The sequence below is a fragment of the Carcharodon carcharias genome, chromosome 1 (assembly GCF_017639515.1).
Source record: "Carcharodon carcharias isolate sCarCar2 chromosome 1, sCarCar2.pri, whole genome shotgun sequence".
NCBI classification, from domain to species: domain Eukaryota; kingdom Metazoa; phylum Chordata; class Chondrichthyes; order Lamniformes; family Lamnidae; genus Carcharodon; species Carcharodon carcharias.
In genome coordinates this window covers 199,904,624-199,921,651 of record NC_054467.1, presented here as the reverse complement: position 1 = coordinate 199,921,651, position 17,028 = coordinate 199,904,624, and positions in this window count along the sequence as shown.

The following is a 17,028-nucleotide window of genomic DNA, read 5'->3' as shown; positions in this document are numbered from 1 at the left end:
AGCACTCAGTGCCACCGTTCGTGTATTATGCTGGGCAGGCCTTAATTGGCCCGCTGGCGTAAAATGGCATTGCGGAGCCGATCGCGAGCGGCAGTCAGCTTCACAACTACTCCTGCCCGCTCATGGCAAGCCTGCCTGACGTGGGAAAAATTCAGGCCATTCTATTTATCTTGTTGCTCCAGGATACAAAGAAGTTCAACTATAAGCCCTTAGCTCTCCAAGATGTGCAACATACAACTCTCGAGGACATTCCACAAAAATGTTTAAAATGCTTTCTAAAATTATTCATATAAAATTATCCAATAAAATGACTCTCTTAGGAAAATAATAAAACAGGATATATATAGTTCAGGCCATAAAGTAGAATTTAAATTAATTGATGTTGAAGAACTTTTTATGATTTAGAACTAAATCATTAGATAAATAAATGTTAATAAAGGTTGCCTTCCCATACGGGGTTTTTACATTGCTTTTCAACAATGGATGAGAGCTGTAGCAGGAAGCATAAAAGCCAAAACTCCTTAGCAGTTCCACTGGTTTCCTGCTGTGACTCCAACTGCCCCTTAGAAGGAATAAGTTGAGGTTGGAGGCAAAGGCAGAGATTTGGAAAAGGTTCAGATAAAATGGCTACATGGTAAAATTGAGATACAGAATGCAAGAAAGGAGGGAAAGAGTAGAGGTACAAGTAGGGCAAAAGCAAAAGAGACAGCAAAGGGATTTGAGGGCATTTAAATTTGGAAATTAATTGGGAAAGCAAAAGAAAGAGAAGTAGCACAGTGCAATGAAAATGAAATAAATGGCTGTGAAGGGAATTTTTGGTAAGTCCTTTACCCTTTAAACGGATTTGAAAAGCTAGAGATAGCATCATGTCTAATAATTCACTTAATTTATTATTGACAAATATTACCCCTAAACATCCACACAGAGCAGTGGAGAAGTTGGCTAACAGAAGCTGACTACCAGCTGAACATTAAAACTTATTTGATTTAATGAGGAAATCTGAAGCTAGCTTCCCCAAGCCTGTTCATGCCTATAGGACTTGAAGGCAGCAAATGTCTCTTTCTAACTAAGTAAACGTGCTGTATTAGTCCTTTATGCCATTTTCTTTTTGGCCTGCATCCTGTTGGATGTATGACCACCCAGTTGTGCAAACCAATTGCCAAGCAGAAATAAGAGGCCCCATGACTTTTTGTACCATACAGTCACCTGCTTTCATTGCTTTTGCTGAGCCATAGCATTGTCAGCAATCTTTGATGCATACTCTCATAGCAGCATATTGTCTTTTATATTGCTGCAATCTCCTTTAATGCTTGTTTGAAAGCCTATATATTTCAATCTTAATAACTCTATAAGCTCAATATTTCTTCAACTATTACATTATTCGGGATAGAATTTGTGTCACATGGAAAAATGTGGGTTGATTAGGAAGAGCCAGCATGGATTTCTAAAGGGGAAATCATGTTTAACTAACTTGCTGGAGTTTTTTGAAGAGGTAGCAGAGAAGGTTGATGAGGATAATGCTGTTGATGTGGTGTACATGGACTTTCAAAAGGCATTTGATACAGTGCCACACAAAAAACTTGTGAGAAAAGTTATAGCTCATGGAATAAAAGGAACAGTAGCAAAATGGATATAAAATTGGCTGAGTAATAAGAAACAGAGGGTAATGGTCAATGGATATTATTCAGGCTGGAGGAAGGTTTATAGTGGAGTTTCCCAGGGATCAGTCTTCGGACTTTCTTTTCCTGATATATATTAACGATCTAGAACTTGGTGTGCAGGGGACAATTTCTAAGTTTGCAGATAATACAAAACTTGGAAGCATTGTAAACTGTGAGAAGGACAGTATGGAACTTCAAAAGGACATAGACAAGTTGGTGGAGTGGGCAGATAGGTGGCAGATAAAGTTCAGTGTGGAGAAGTGTGAGGTGATTAATTTTGGTAGGAAGAACATGGAGAGACAATATAAAATAAAGGTACAATTCTTAAGTGTGTGCAGGGGCAGAGAGATCTGTGTGTATATATGCATAGATCATTGAAGGTGGCAGGACAGGTAGAGAAAGCAGTTAATAAAGCATATAATATCCTTGGCTTTACTAATAGGGGCATAGAGTACAAGAGCAGGGAGGTTAAGCTGAGCTTATATAAGACCCTAGTCAGACCTTGAGTATTGTGTGCCATTCTGAATGCCACACTATAGAAAGGATGTGAACACATTGGAGAAAGTGCAGAAGAGGTTTACAAGAATGGTTCCAGGATGAGAAACTTGAGTTATGAAGATGGATTGGACAGTTTGGGAACTGTTCTCCTTGGAGAGGAGATTTGATAGAAGTGTTCAAAATCATGAGGGGGCTGGATAGAGCAGTCAAGGGATCGAGAACAAAAGGGCAAAGATTTAAAATGATTTGCAAAAGAAAGGAATGTGATGTGAGAAAAAACTTTTTCACTCCATGTGTGGTTCAAGTCTGGAATGCGCTGCCTGTAAATGTGGTGGAGGCAAGTTCAATCGAGGCATTCAAAAGGGCATTAGATGATTATTTGAATAGAAACAGTGTGCAAGGGTACAGGGAATGGCACTAAGTCATGATGCTCATTTGGAGAGCTGATGCAGGCACAATGGGCCAAATGGCCTGCTTCTGCGCCATAACAATTCTGCGATTCTATGATTCATTTATATGTGCCTTTTTTTTTACAGTGCACTTTCCTTGGCCCTGAAATTCATCTTACTCCTATGTTATTAACATCATTGAAGGGAAAAGACAGGCTTTTTGAAAGCAGTTTAAACCAATTCTGTCCATGTTCCTGTCCTGTCTTTGTTATAAATAAAAGTAATGTAAACAAATTCTCACAAGGAATAAGAGAAAAAGATGGAAATGATAAAACAAAGGGGAGAGATAAATTGGGAAGAATAATTCAAGCAAGATATAACGTGAGGAGGAAGAGAGCAGAATGAGGGAATATATATCCTCAGTTCTGATGAAGAGTCATATGGACTTGAAACGTTAACTCTGTTTTCCTCTCCACAGATGCTGTCAGACCTGCAGAGGTTTTCCAGCAATTTTTGTTTATGTTTCAGATTTCCAGCAGTATTTTGCTTCTATCTTCAGAGAAATGTTGGGGAAAGAGGGAGAAATATGCAGAACAATACAAGGATATAGCAGGGAGAGGCAACAAGTTTGGAATCTCACTGCTTTTCAGAAATGCCCTGAAATATAATAGGATTTGACCGTAAGGAGTTGGAACAAATGTTGCTAAAGTGTTCATATCAGATCTGGTGCTGGACAGTTTAAAAGGGAGGAAAGCAGAGATGCAGTACAAGACTTTTAAGGAGATACTTATTAACTCTCAGGAAAAATTTAGCCCAGAAAGAAAGAGAAGGATGTGTCTTCTGGGCTGAATAAAGAACTTAAGGATTGTAGCAAATTGAAACAAACACTACAAATCTGCAAAGATTAGTGGAAGGTCAGAAGATTGGGATGATTTTAAGAAGCAGCAAAGAATGACTAAAAGAATAATAAATAGAGGGAGAAAGCTGAGTATGAGTGAAAGCTAGCTAATAATATAAAAAATTGATAGTAAGAGCTTCTACAAGTATTTAACTAGGAAAACAGTAACTAAACCTAGGATGGAATTTTCCGTGCCTGCTAGCGTTGGGTGTCATGGCAGGTGTGAGTGGACAATATGGTGGGAAGGCCAAAAATCTGCTTCACACCACCGTGAAACCAGCTTGCCATCGTCCGATCCACTGGGCTGCATTTCCTGTCATCGCACGCAGGTACTTCATTGTAATGCATCTGCATATTATTATAAGCCCAGCTCACCAGAATCATCCCCTCACGTCGGTGAGAAAACACGCCAGTGCAGAACATGTCTTGACAAGTGTGACATGGTAAAGTCAGAACTTACCATCAGGGCCTTGCTCACATTGCAGACATCCAAGGAGCAGAATATGCTGGAACCATATAACTGGATGAATGTGCAATGCATGCTGGATAGACATGGCTCCACCGTGAAACAGCTCACGGAAGGTGTAAGACCATCAATAAGGGTCTGCTTCGGGACTTAATAAAAAAAATTTTCTTAATTCATACTTTGGATATGGGCGTCGCTAGCTAGGCCAGCATTTATTGCCCATCCCTAATTGCCCTTGTTCAGAAACTAGTTGCTCCCTCTGGTAGACGCAATGGGTCATAATAGGAGAATTTTTTTTTAATTCATTCATGAGATATGTACATCACTGGCCAGGCCAGCATTTATTATGCAACTAGTTGCCCTAGTTCAGAGGGCTTTTAAGAGTCAATCACATTGCTGCGGACCTGTAGTTGCATTTTGGCCACACCAGGTAAGGATGGCAGATTTCCTTCCCTAAAGGGCATTAGTGAACCAGATGGGTTTTTACAACAATCAGCAATGGTTTCATGGTCATCGTCAGACTTTTAATTCCAGATTTTTATTGAATCCAAATTCCACCATCTGCAATGGTAGGATTGGAACCTGGGTCCCCAGAGAATTACCTTAGGTCTCTGGATTACTAGTCTAACGACAATACCACAATGCTATCATCTCCCCACTTCAGTGTCTTAGCCATGATCTGCTATGGATGATCATCGAGGGAGTGGAGAGGAAGATGTAGATTTGACTGGGAGTGGAAGGTGTACTGAGGTGGGGCAGGGGTGGGAGAGGAATTTCTAGGTTTGACTGGGTGAGAAAGGTGTGTCGGCAGGGGTGGGGTGATGAGGTCGGGAGGGGGGAATGAAGGTGTCGGGGGTTTGAAGTTGGTAGGGGGGAACAAAGGTGTCAGGGGGCAAGATTAGGAGTGGGGAGGGAGTATGGGGGAGGAGGGTGTAACGGGGAGAATAGGGCAACTTGGGAGGTAAGTGCAAGGGGGGAGTAAAGTGTAAAGGAAGGAGTTTGGCGGAGGAAAGGAGTTTGGAAGAGGAAGGACTTCGGGTGGAGAAAGGGATTCAGAGGGGACAGGATCTTTAATAAAGAACTAAAACTTTAAAATAATACACCAAAATTTGAAAACTTTAAAATTAAAATCAAACAATAAAGATTAAAAAATCGATAAAAATAAAGTAATTTAAACAAACATCTAAAACACAGACCTTGTAGATAAGAAAGATAACCTTTACAAAGAACAAAGAACAAAGAAAAGTACAGCACAGGAACAGGCCCTTCGGCCCTCCAAGCCTGCACCGATCATATTGACCATCAACTAAGACATTTTGCACTTCTGGGGTCCATATCCCTCTATTCCTGTCCTATTCATGTATTTGTCAAGCTGCCTCTTAAACACCATTATCGTACCTGCTTCCACCACCTCCTTTGGCAGCGAATTCCAGACACTCACTACCCAATGCATAAAACACTTGCTCTGCACATCTCCTCTATAGTTTTCTCCTCTCAGCTTAAATCTATGTCCCCTGTGGACCTGTACACCCAGATCCCTCTGCCCATCAATGCACTTAAGGGTTCTGCCATTTATTGTATAATTCCTGCCTGTATTAGACCTTCCAAAATGCATTAACTTGCATTTGTTCAAATTAAACTCCATCTGCCATTTCTCCGCCCAAGTCTCCAACCAATCTATATCCCATTGTATCCTTGGACAATCCTCTTCACTATATGCATCTCCTCCAACCTTAGTGCCATCTGCAAACTTACTAATTAGCTCAGTTACGTTTTCCTCCAAATCATTTATGTATACTACAAACAGCAAATGTTCCAGCACTGATCCCTGCGGAACTCCACTAGTCACAGCTCTCCATTCAGAAAAGCACCCTTCCACTGCTACCCTCTGTCTTCTATGACCAAGCCAATTCTGTATCCATCTTGCCAGCTCACCTCTGATCCCGTGCGACTTTACCTTTAGTTGTCAGCGTTACTAGCAATAAACACAGTAAATTGTAGCATACACAGGAAGAAAGTAAATTAACTAAATAACATAAGTTAGAATGGCGGGACAGGTGTTATTTTGCATCTGTAGGATGTGGAAGGTTTCGGATGCCAAGGCGATCCATGACAAACATGTCTGCAGCTAGAGGGATTCCGGATCAGGATTATTGATCTAGAAGCCAAAATGTGGACATTGTGCAACTTAAGGGAGGGGGAGAAATACCTGGATACTTTGTTCCAGGAGACATCTCTTAGAATAGGGTCATCTGTTTTGGTCAGCAGTGAGGGACAGGAGGATGTGACTGTCAGTGAGGCAGGCAATGGGACCGAGCAGACAGTAGAGGAGGAGCCTCAGGCTTTGCAATTGTCAAACAGGCTCAAGGTGCTCACAACCTGTGTGGACGAAAGCAAAGTCTGCAATTTGGATGAGTTGGCTGGCCATGGCACTGTGGTACAGGAAGTCATTCAAGTGGGGGAGCAAAAAGGAATGTAGTGATAGTAGGTAATAGTATAGTGAGGAGGATTGACACTGTTCTTTGCAGCAAAGAGCAAGAGTCCAAACAGCTAGGTTGCCTGCCGAGTGCCAGCGTTCAGGACTTCTGCTCAGGGCTGGAGAGGAACTTGCAGTAGTCGTGGTCCATGTAGGTACCAATGACATAGGTAGAACTAGGAAAGAAGCTCTGCAAAGTCAATATGAGGAGTTAGGCACCAAATTAAGAAGCAGAACCTCAAAGGTAATAATCTCTGGATTATTACCTGAACCACGTGCAAATTGGCACAGGGCAAATATAGTAGAGAGGTGAATGTGTGACTCAAAGACTGGTGTGGGAGAAGTGGGTTCCAGTTTCTGGGGCACTGGCATCAGTACTGGGGAAAGTGGAGGCTGTACCATTGGGAGTGTTTACACCTGAACCGTGCTCGGATGAGTGTCCTCGCAAATTGCATAACAAGTAGAGAGGGTTTTAAACTAAACAAGAGGGGTGAGGGATCAAGCTTGGGTAGAGGTAGCAATTCAAGGTGTAGAGTCAAGACAGGAAAGCAACGTAATAATATGAGAAATGAGGACAGAGAATGGCAGGAAAGGACAGAGAGAAAGAACCTAAGAATACATCAACAGTCAAGATTTGATGTTGCAAAAGTAACAAAATGACAAAACTGAAGATACGCGTAGCATTTTTTAACAAAGTAAATGAATTGATGGCTCACATTGAAGTAAATAAATATGATCTGATAGCAATTACAAAGATGTGGCTGCAGCATGACCAAGACTGGGTCCTTAATATTGAAGGGTACATGACATTCAAGAATAGGAAGCTAGGTAAAGGTGGAGGAGTAGCACTGTTAATCAAAGAGGGCATTGGTGCAATAGTTAGAGATTACCTTGGTTCAGGAGATCAGGTGTAGAATCGGTTTGCATGGAGGTGAGGAATAATAGGGAAAATAAGTCATTAGTGGGAGTGGTCTACATGCCCCCGAACAGTAGCCACAGTATAGGTCAAAGTATTCAAGAGAAAATATTGTGTTCTTGTGATAAAGGGATGGCAATAATGATGTGAGATTTTAATCTATACATACACTGGAAAAACAGGTTGGTGGTAGTAGTTTGGATGAGGAATTCTTAGAACACTTTTGAGATAGTTTCTTAGAGTAGTATGTTCTGGAACCAACAAGACAGCAGGTTATATTAGACTTGGTATTGTGTAGTGTGACAGGATTAATTAATGACCTCAGAGAAATGGCACCCCTAGGTGACCACAATATGATTGAAATTTACATCCAGTTTGAAAGGGAGAAGAGCGGGTCTAAGACTATTATCTTAAGGTTGGCGGGCAGGCCAGGAGCCCCAGCGCGAATTAGAAAAAGCATGAAACCTCATCCACGGGCAGAAACCTCTGCCACTGCTATTCTATTGATCTATCCTCTAGCCTAGTTTCCCAGTTCGCTCAGCTTTCATCCCCACATAGTTGCCCTTATTTAAGTTTAAGGCCAGGATTTTGTGACAGTGTCACATGAGGGGACATGTTAGGGAAATTTTATTTTTCTATTTTTAGCTATTTTACATTAGAGCTGATTTCCCTGAGGCTGTACTTAGCCTCAGGGAGATGAGTGCACTCTTTCGTGCACATGCACGAAAGCGCACTCTCGATTTTGGGATTCCTCTCCTGCCCGCACAGGGTATTCCGTGTGGTCATTACGCTGGGCCTGCCCACATAAAATGGCACCGTTTGGAAGTGCGCCTGCCCTTCAACTTGCCCCTGATGGGGGGATAGTCCTAGCCTTAAACTTAAATAAGGGCAACTATGTGGGGATGAAAGCTGAGCTAGCTGAAGTGAACTGGGAAACTAGGCTAGAGGATAGATCAATAGAGAAGCAGTGGCAGACACTTAAGGGGCTATTTCAGAGTATTCAGAAGAAGTACATTCCTACTATAAAGAAAAATTCTAAGGGGAGGACCCACCATCCGTGATTAACTAAAGATGTTAAGGACAGCATCAAATATAAGGAAGTAACATACAACTCCGCAAAAATGAGTGGCAGGACAGATGATTGGACGGGATATAAAGAACAGCAGAGAATGACTAAAATGTTAATCAGGAGAAGGAAATTAGAATATGAGAAGAAGCTAGCTAGAAATATAAAAATGGAAAGCAAGAGTTTCTACAGGTATTTAAAAAGGAAAAGAGTAAGTAAAGTGAGTGTTGGTCCTCTAGAGAGTGCCAGTGGGGAGTTAATAGTAGAAAATAAGGAAATGGTGGAAGAAATGAACAAATATTTTGCTTCTGTGTTCACCAGAGAGGATACAAAAATCATTTGAGTAATAGCTGCAAATCAGGAGGTGAACGGGAGAAAGGAACTTGGTGAAACTGAAATCACTAGGGAAGCGGTGTGAGCAAATTGATGGAGTTACGGGCTGGCAAGCCCCCGGTCCTGACGGACTACATCCTAGGGTCTTAAAAAAGGTAGCTAATGAGGTAGTCGATGCGCTGGTGTTAATTTTCCAAAATTCACTAGTTTCTGGAAAAGTTCCTTCAGATTGGAAAGTAGCAAATGTAACCCCTCTATTCAAGAAGGGAGGGAGGCAGAAAACAGGAAACTATAGGCCAGTCAGCTTGACGTCTGTCGTGGGGAAGTTATTAGAATTGATCATTAAGGAGGCTATAGCTGGGCACTTAGAAGAACTCAAGGCAATAGGGAAGAGCCAGCATGTTTTTGTAAAAGGAAAATCATGTTTAACCAATTTATTGGAGTTTTTGAAGGAGTAACATGCGCAATGGTTAAAGGGGAGCCTGTAGATGTACAGTACTTCCAGAAGGCATTTGATAAGGTTACAAGGTTATTATGGAAAATAAAAGTGCATGGTGTAGGGGGTAACATATTAGCATGGATAGAAGATTGGCTGGCTGGCAGAAAGCAGAGAGTTTGCATAAATGTGTTTTTTTTTCAGATTGGCAGGATGTGACGAGTGGAGTCCCATAGGGGTCTGTACTGAGGCATCAACTTTTTAAGATTTACATCAATGACTTAGATGAGGGAAGTGAAGACATGGTAGCTAAATTTGCAGATGATACAAAGATGGGTAGGAAAGTATGTTGTGAGGAGGACATGCAGATGGATATAGATAGGTTGCAAAGATCAGGCAAATGGAGTTTAATGTGGGAAATGTGAAGTTGTTCACTTTGGCAGGATGAATAAAAAAGCAGTGTATTACTTAAATGGAGAACGGCTGCATAATTCTGAGGTGCAGAAGGATCTAGGTGTTTTAGTAAATGAGGCACAAAAAGTTAGTATGCAGGTACAACAAGTAATTAAGAAGGCTAATGGATGCTATCCTTTATTACGAGAGGGCTTGAACATAAAATTAAGGATATTATGCTTCACTGATCCAGGACATTGGTGAGATCACACCTTGAATACTGCATGCAGTTTTTGTCTCCTTATTTAAGGAAGGATGTAAATGCGTTGGAGGCTGTTCAAAGGATGTTTACTAGATTGATACCTGGAATGAGCAGGTTGTCTTATGAGGAAAGTGGACAGAGTTTAGAAGAGTGAGGAGTGATTTGATTGAAGTTTACAAGATCCTGAACAGCCTTGACAAGGTGGATGTCAAAAGCATGTTTCCTTTTGTGGGTAGTCCAGAACTAGGGGGCACTGTTTTAAAATTAGGGGTCGCCCTTTGAGGACAGAGATGAGGAGATTTTTTTTCTCTCAGAGAGTTGTGCAACTTTGGAATTCTCTGTCTCAGAAGGTGGTGAAGTTGGGAGTCATTGAATATTTTTAAGAGAAAGGTAGATAGATTCTTGTTAGGCAAAGGAATCAAAGCTTATCGGGGTTAGATGGGAACGTGGAAATCGAAACACAATAAGATCAGTCATGATTTTATTGAATGGCGGAGCAGGCTCGAGGGGTCGAAAGGTCTACTCCTGTTCCTATTTCTTATGTTCTTCTGACTTTGGGGGGAGGAGTGGGGAAAGAGCCCAGGTAGAGGGAAGAGTCCGCGGGGAAGAAGGAGCCCGGAGGGGGGATGGGGTAAGGGTGGAGGAAGGAGCAAGGGGGCGGGAAGGAGTAAGGGTGAAGGAAGGATTAAGGGTGAGGAAGGAGTAAGGATGGAGGAAAGAGTAAAGGTGGAGGAAGGAGTAAGGGTGGAGGAAGGAGTAAGGGTGGAGGAAGAATTAAGGAGGGGGAAGGTGTACAGACGGGGGAAAGGGCCTGGAGGGGGGAATGAGTACAGAGGTGGGTAGGAGTCTGTGGTTAGGAAGGAGTAAGGTAGGTTGTCCAGGTGAACATGCAAGGGAGGGGTGTGTAGAATCAATGACTGCCTCCTGGGGAGCGAAATGAGGGTGGGCATGGTGGGAGGGAATGGTGAGAATGACAGAGGAAAAAATGAGCTGGTAGGATGGGAGAGTGAGGGTGTGATGGTCTCGGTAGAAGGAACAATGAGGGTGGTTGGTGGAGCTTCGGAGGCAGACATGTACCCTGGGAGTGGGAAAGAGGAGGTTAGGGAGGTTTATGTGAATGGGGGTGGGATGTTCGGGTGTGGAGGAGGAAGGTGATGCCAGGGATGTCAACAGTGTTGGAGGAAGGACGTGAGTGACTGGGGCAGGGGAAAGGATGGGGCAGCTAAAGTCAAAGTTACACACACCATGCTTCTAAAACGGCAAGTAAAAGGAGACTCATATTGGGTGAGAACAAGTGCTGCTTGGCAGTGTGATCAGTGGGTAGGCAGAGATGTAGGTCAGCTCAGATGGAGGACTGAAAGAGAAGCCCAGCAGGCAGCATTGAAAATGCTCAGGACATTGAGATGAGTGGGATGGGGAGAGTGCTTGCTTGAGGCTCCGAAAGGCCCTGCCACATACACTTCTTCCTCCAGAGTCACTCATGGGCCAATGTGTGCAGTTGAACTGCTAGGGGGAGGCATGAAGTGGGAGGATTCGCGAAACCTGTCAATGAAGCTGAAAGACACCATTACACATTATTCAGTGAAAGGGAATATATTTTCAGATAGTAAAATTACAAAATGTGTTCACCCATGCAACCACTTGTAATCAGAATTTCCTGACTTTTCTAGGCCTAATACTTTTAGGTGCTGCCCTGACATCCACAGTAGTGGTGGAGGCAGCCTGTGCAATGGTTGACCTTGTTGCCTCTGATGACTTTCACGTTGGTCCTCTGGAGAGCTGAGCCCTTGGGGTCCCTGGCTTGCTTTGGCTGTCCTGCTGTGGGCCAGCTGCTTCTTCTGCAGCGACAGAGGATGAGGTTGAGGGGGTCACAGGCAAAGGGGATTCGGAGGGGAAGCACAGACTCTTAGATTCCTGAGTTAATGACCCGGGGTGCCCAGCTGCCACTCCTCCCTTCAGGGCCCCAGCCTGACTCCTTGAGGGCAAGGAGCACCTGGAAGGATGTTGAGGTGCCCCATTTCCCTTGCTCGTTGCCACTGCAGGAAGCCACCCATGGCTACCATGATGGGGTGCAGGTTTGAGTGCATCTCTATGTTCTGCTGGACCAGGGTCTCCATGGCATCTGCCATCCTTCCCATGGAGACCTCCATGTGTGCACATGTGGACACCATTTCATTAGCGAGCAGACGTGATGTTTCCCACCTTCTGCTGACTCTCCATGATGAGTTGGAAGTCCGAATCCAGAGGCTGGTCTTCTGATCAGACTTCACGGATGCCTCTTCCCAAGCAGCCTTCCGAGTGCTGGGGAGCTTAGCTGAACATGCCTCCTCCTGCTGCAGACCTGTGTCCATGCGGTGACCACCAGATTGTGGACCCGAACCTGCTCTAGATCTTGGTCACACTGGGGTCAGTGTCTTTGCACAGGTGGAGGATGTGGTTAAGCACTGTGATGGATCTTCCAGGCTGCTAATTTCCAGCTCTTCAATGGAGGAGTTGTCCTCTTCACTGGAGGTGAGGACCTTGATGGAGCTGAGGGACTGGCTGGCTGAGGATATCGGAGACTTGACAGAGCTCCCTGAGAACCAAAGTAGAGATAATTAGTGAATGGCAGCAGAGTCAAAAGCAGGAGAGAGAGTTGAGAGAGTGATGATGTGGTGTAGGATCAGTAGGTGTTCGCCGCTGACCTCTCCGTCACCACAGGCATGATCCATGTCTTGCACCAGTCAGCATGATGGCACGCTCCTCAAAGTGAGTGAAGGGCCTAATGTGGGCCACTCCACCCTGGCCTGGGACTTCTCCCGGCTGTTGTCAGCCAGCTTCTCCTCCATGAAAACAGATGGAGAGAGTGTGAGTAGGACACATGGCACAGCGTGGAATGTTTGTGTGGTGAGTGGAGCCATGGAGGGGATGAGGACGCGAGCTCAAGAGGATATGAGCCCAATGGAGTGACTGCACTTCAAACATGGCGCTTGGCATGAGGAAGCTGAGAAGTGATGACATGGTGGGCGAATCGGAGGCCACTTGTCAGAGAAACGGCATTTTTCCTGAGAATGCTTGATTAATGAGGCAGAATTGGGACAACACAGTGTGAAAAGCCATCTTTGCAGCTGGCGGGTAAAATGTTCTTTTTCCTGCCCGCTACTGCACTTAGAGCAAATTAGGGATGATTCTGTCCCTGGCATTGGCCCTCCAGAGAGTGAGTCTGGGGAATTGATAATGGAAAACAAGGAAATGGTGGAGGTGTTGAACAGGTATTTTGTGTCTGTCTTCACTGTAGAAGACCTAGAAAACTTCTCGAGGATAGTTGAAAATCAAGAGGTGAACGGGAGAGAGGAACTTGTCCCAATCACCATCACTAGGGGAAAGGTGCTGGGAAAACTATTAGACCTAAAGGCTGACAAGTCCCCAGGATCAGATGGCCTGCATCCTAGGGCCTTAAAAGAATTGGCTGCAGAGATAGATGCCTTGGTTATACCCTTCCAAAATTCCTTAGATCCTGGAAGGGTCCCAGTGGATTATAAAATAGCTAATATAACACCTTTATTCAAGAAAAGAGGGAGACAGTAATCAGGAAACTACAGGCCAGTTAGCCTAACATCTTTCATAGGGAAATTGCTAGAATCCATCATTAAGGAGGTTATAGCAGGATGCTTAGAAAATAATAATATGATCAGGCAGAATCAACATAGTTTTATAAAATGGAAATCATATTTAACTAAATTATTAGAGTTTTTGTGGAAGTAACAAGCAAGATGGATAAGGGGGAACCTGTGGGTGTGGTGTACTTGTATTTCCAAAAGGCATTTGATAAGGGGGCACATCATAGGCTACTCCACAAAATAAGAGCTTGTGGTTTAGGGAGTAAATTATTAGTATGGATAAAAGATTGATTAGCTACAGGAGGCAGAGAGTAGGGATAATTGGGTCTTTTTTGGGTTGGCAAGATGTAACTAGTGGAATGCCACAGGCATCAGTGCTAGGGCCTCAATTATTTACAATCTTCAGCATTGATTTTGATGAAGGGACCGAGTGTATGGTAGCTGACGACAGCAAGATAGGTAGGAAATTAAGTTGTCAAGAGGAGGTAGAGGGTCTGCAAAGGGATGTAGACAGGAAGAGTGGGGAAAAATTTGGCAGATGGAGTATAATGTGGGAAAATGTGAATTTGTCCACTTTGGCAAGAAGAATAGAAAAGCAGTATACTATTAAAATAGAGAGAGATTGCAAAACTCGGTGGTACAGAGGGGTCTAGGTGTCCTGGTACACGAATCACAAAAAGTTAGCAGGCAGACACAGAAGTGACTAGGAAGGCAAATGGAATACTGATGTTTATTGCAAGGAGAATAGATGATAAAAATAGGGGAGTTTAACTGCAGCTGAACAGTTTCTTTTTATTTATTCATGGGATGTGGGTGTCACTGGCTAGGCCAGCATTTATTGCCCATCCCTAATTGCCCTTGAGAAGGTGGTGGTGAGGTGCCTTTTTGAACTGCTGCAGTCCATGTGGTGTAAGTACACCTACAGTGTTGTTAGGAAGGGAGTTCCAGGATTTTGACCCAGCAACAGTGAAGGTGTGGCAATATATTTCCAAGTCAGGATGGTGAGTGACTTGGAGGGGAGCTTCCAGGTGGTGGTGTTCCCATGTGCCTGCTGCCCTTGTCCTCCTAGGTGGTAGTGATCGTGGGTTTGGAAGGTGCTGTCTAGGGAACCTTGGTGAGTTCCTGCAGTGCATTTTGTAGATGGTACACACTGTTGCCACTGTGCGTCAGTGGTGGAGGGAATGAATGTTTGTGTAAGGGGTGGTGATCAAGCAGACTGCTTTGTCCTGAATGGTGTCAAGCTTCTTGAGCGTTGTTGCAGCTCAAGACAAGCGGGGAGTATTCCATCACATTCCTGATTTGTGCTTTGTGGATTCTGGACAAGCTTTGGGGAGTCAGGAGCTGAATTACTCGCCGCAGAATTCCTAGCCTCTTACCTGCTTTTGTAGCTACGGTATTTATATGGCTATTCCAGTTCAGTTTCTGGTCAATGGTAACCCCCAGGATGTTGATAGTGGGACATTCAGCGATGGGAATGCCACTAAATGTCAAGGGGCGATGGTTAGATTCTCTCTTGTTGGAGATGATCATTGCCTGACACTTGTGTGGTGTGAATGTTACTTGCGACCTGTCAGCCCAAGCCTGGATATTGTCCAGGTCTTGCCGCATTTGGACTTTGGAAGGGACATGGTTAGACCACATCTGGAATACTGTGTACAGTTTTGGTCCCTTATTTGATAAAAAATATAATTGTATTAGAAGCATTACAGAGAAGGTTCACTCAACTCATTCCTGGGATGAAGACCTTATCCTATGAAGAAAGGTTGACAGGGTGGGCCTATACCCATAGGAGTTTAGAGGAATGAGAGGTGATCTTATTGAAACATATAAGATCCTGAGCTGACTTGACAGGGTAGATAATGGGAGGATGTTTTCATTCATGGGGAGATTAGAACTCAGGGACACAGTTTAAGAATAAGAGGCCTCCCTTTTAAGGCTGAGATGAGGAGAATTTTTTTCTCTCAGAGGGTTGTTTGTATGTGAAATTCTCTTCCCCAGGAAGCAGTGGCGGCTGGGCCATTTAATTTATGCAAGTTGGAATTGGACAGATTTTTGATAGACAAAGGAGTCAAGGGTTTATGGAGGGCAGATGCAAACTGGAGTTGAGGCCACAACAGATCAGCATGATCTTATTGAATGGTGGAGCTGGTTCGAAGGGCCAAATGGCTTACTCCTGCTCCTATGTTCTTACTTTCCTATGGACACCCAGACCAGTCTCATTCCAGGAATTCTGAAACCTGGAGACCTTCATTTTGAGGTCAGGATTGTGACTGTTTTATGATTGAGACCTACAGGAATGAATAAAATGAAGGATTTGGAATGCATTAAAATTGGAGGAGAGAAAGCTGTTGAGATGTGCAAAAAAGGTAGTCATGTCATGTAAGGTGGTTGAGAATTCGTAGCATTGGGACTTCACATGATGCAGGATTAAGGGGTAGTTATGGGTGAGGATAGGAAAGCATGAGAATGTGTGAGGATGGAATAGCTGAGAACATGAGATGGAGCAAAAAAATTGTTGGTTGATGTTGTTGAGGGTGAGCATCTGTCTTGATGTTGAGACTGAATATTATAGTGATGGGATTTTGGTGACAAAGTATCCCTGACTTTCTCTCCATGGATGCTGCCTGACCTGCTGAGTTTTTTCCAGCACTTTCTGCTTTTACTAAAGAAATAAGGATACAGGATCAAGGATGAGTGCCACTCTACCATCAGAGGTAAATGGTGGAATGTGAGCTGGGCAGTGTTGTATTGGTCATGTAAAGGGTCAGAAAGGTAAGCACTGGTTAGGGCACTGGTTAGAGCACTGCTTGGATGCTTTTCTACCCAGCAGGGTAGAAAATGGAGTAAAGATTTATCCCCGTCAAGTAGATACACAATCTTGGGTGGTCTCATGATAGGAAATTGAGGGAAAGTAGAAAAGGGTAAATTCGGGAAAGGATTATTTGTAGGTAGAAGTAGAATATTGAGAAGGATGTGATGCAGCAAGGAGTGTGAAGGCGGTAGGGGACTGAATAATAACAACTTACATTTATATAGTACATTTAACGTAGTAAAACACCCCAAGGCTCTTCACAGAAGCAAAATAAAACATATATTAACATCAATGGTGGGGTGAAGAAAGTGAGGGAACAGACCAAGAAGTCAGTGAGAGGAAATGGGAAGAACTGAAAGGTTGCTGACCAAATGGGGACCGAGCTTCCAAAAGGACACCCAAAAATGACACATGGAATGAACATTTAAAAGACCACAATTCACAATAAGTATCCTTAAGTGAAAGCATAGGAGTAATTATTTTGCATGGTCTGACTGGCCTCATCTCCTTTCACAGCTTGACTCTATTCACTAAAATTGTGGTATGGCAATGTCATTGGGCAGTCAAACGGGCAGGCAGGATTCACGTGTGACCTACAGCCACAGGCTGAAAATAAAAAAGCTATAGGAACATTAGAAATAGAAGCAGGTGTAGCCCATGGAGCTGGTCGAACCTGCTCCACCATTCAATTTGATCATGGCTGATCTTTGGCTTCAACTCTACTGTCCTTTAACCAATCCTCTATTTAACTCCACGAGCCCTTATCTTGCATATTAATCTTTGTATGGTAACTTATCAAAGGCCTTTTGGAGATCCAAGTATA